Source organism: Muscardinus avellanarius, assembly GCF_963383645.1.
Source record: "Muscardinus avellanarius genome assembly, chromosome: 20".
Taxonomy (NCBI): Eukaryota; Metazoa; Chordata; class Mammalia; order Rodentia; family Gliridae; genus Muscardinus; species Muscardinus avellanarius.
This window is the reverse complement of record NC_137806.1, coordinates 1,831,752-1,833,937: the sequence shown is the minus strand read 5'-3', so window position 1 is coordinate 1,833,937 and position 2,186 is coordinate 1,831,752.

Here is a 2,186-nt window from a genome sequence, read left to right as displayed (position 1 = left end):
GCCAAGAACAGTGTGTTCTTCCAGCTAGGAATAAAAGTCTTTCAAAAAGACTTTTAAGTTGTGTGGTGTCACAAGCCTGTAAACCCAGTACTTGGGAGGCTGAGCTAGGGGGAGCACAGTCTTAGCAACTTCTTGAGACCCTCGGCAATGAAGGAAAACCCTGTTTAAAGTAAAAACATCAAGTACTGAGGGCATATCTCTGAGGTAGGACACCCCTGGGGTGGATGTCCAGTGCACCTCCCGCCTCCAATTAAAACTCTGAAGTTTAAGGTCTGTCCCTTGTGATTTTAATCTAAGTAGGTCAGTTTTCAGATGCATTAGGACTGATAAATTTCCCGAAAGGAAATTCCTTTTTGCTATGTTAATTAAGAAATTAATATGACTTTATTCAGTAGATATCCTTTGATAGACACTTCTTAGATACTACAGGTGATACAAGAGCAATACTGCTTTCCTGTGAGTAGAAATGTCGATTAAATGCTGATGAACGTGCTTTACATTCACAAAGTAGACCCGTAATATCCTGAGTTTCAAAACATCTATTAGAGCTGGGTGTGGGGGCACAGGCTTGTAATCCCCGCGCTTCGGAGGCGGAGACAGCAGGATCACACAGGTTCGAAGCCAGCCTCAGCTACTTAGTGAGGCTCACAGCAACTTAGTGAGACCCTGCTACCAAATAAAATATTAAAAAAAAAACAGGTCTGGGGGTATAGCCCGGAGGTAGAAAGCCTCTGGGTTCCACCCCCAGTACCACCAATATATATATTAGGTCAAATTATCCTACTATCCTTAACTCTAACTTTGATCATAAATCAATCCATGAGTATTAGTATCTTTTCTATACTTAAGGACTCGGTAGACTCAACATTTCCACATTTACTAAATGTTCCCTCCAACATGTGGGTAAAAGTCTTCAGCACGCACACCTGGGCCACAAAGAACCTGCTGACCTCGCGCCTGGCTCGGCAGCATCCTCGGGACGTTTAAATTACCCACAGGGAATTACGGGCTTTCGAATGTGATCCATTTTCTCGAGTTTTCCAGGTCCTCTTCTTTACAAAGTCATGGGGGGAGGAGATCGAACCCAGGAGCATTCTAACTCCAAACTACACCCCCAGGACTTTTTCGAAGCGGGGGTGTTGCTAGGTTTCCGAGGCTGGCCTCGAACCTGTGATCCTCTGGTTTCAACTTCCCAGGGACTGGGATTACAGGCCTTGCGCCTGAGAAAGTCAAATTCTTAAAACTGCAAAGATAGGGGTCAGTCAAAGATTCGGATAAACTCCCCACTGGCATAAGTTTAGACAATTTTACTTTCCGGAAGGAGTGTCATTCGTTCCTTCCTCTGGTGGGGAACACGCTCGAGGCCGGGCGGGCAGGACCGGGCCCGGGTCCACTCCTGGTTCGCAGGCGGCCGAAGCGGGATTGCAAGTTTTGGCCAGCCTGGGCAATTTCGGGCGACCTGGCCTCAGAACAAGACTTAAGGGGGAAGGGGCTGCGGTGCCGCTCAGCGAAGCGCGCGGCTGGCGAGGACTGGCACGGAATCAGGGCGGCGGCCGGGCCCATCGACCTGGCCGCGCCACTACCGGGTCTGTCCTCGCACTGGGGCCATCACGGCCGCCCATTCAACCCACGCCATTTCCCCGGCTCCGCGGCACGCCGGTCCCCCAGACGCCTAGGTTTGTGGACTGACCGCCGCCGCGTCCCGACCCCTCTGCTTCTTCCCGCACCCGGGCCGGGCGGAAGCGCGCGTCGCAGCACGCGAACTTCCGCACTGGTGACGTGGGCGCTCTGCGACCGCTGATTGGGCGCCTAGAGAGGGCGCGCGAGGCCGGAAGTGACGAACCCGGAAGCGGCGTTCGGCCGAGTGGCGGGGCGCGGGCTTGCCCGTCGGGATTGAGCGGCGCGGGCCGGCGCTGCCGCCTCGGTTCCGCTCCCGCGGCGGCCGCTGTCCGGGCGCTCGTGCCCTCGCCCGTGGCGCGGCCTCGCTCGCGTCGCCGGGCTCCCGGGGTGGGGGGCCGCGGGGCCGGCCGGCGAGCCGCCCGTAGTCGGCGCGTCGGGGATCCTGCGCCCCCAGCGCCCGCGGGCCCCGGCGCGGCGGGCGGCGTTTACTGTGGAGGCGCCGCTCTAATTCGAGAGGAGAGCCGCCGTTTCCCAGCATTCCTTGGGGGATTAAATGTTGGGGGGAA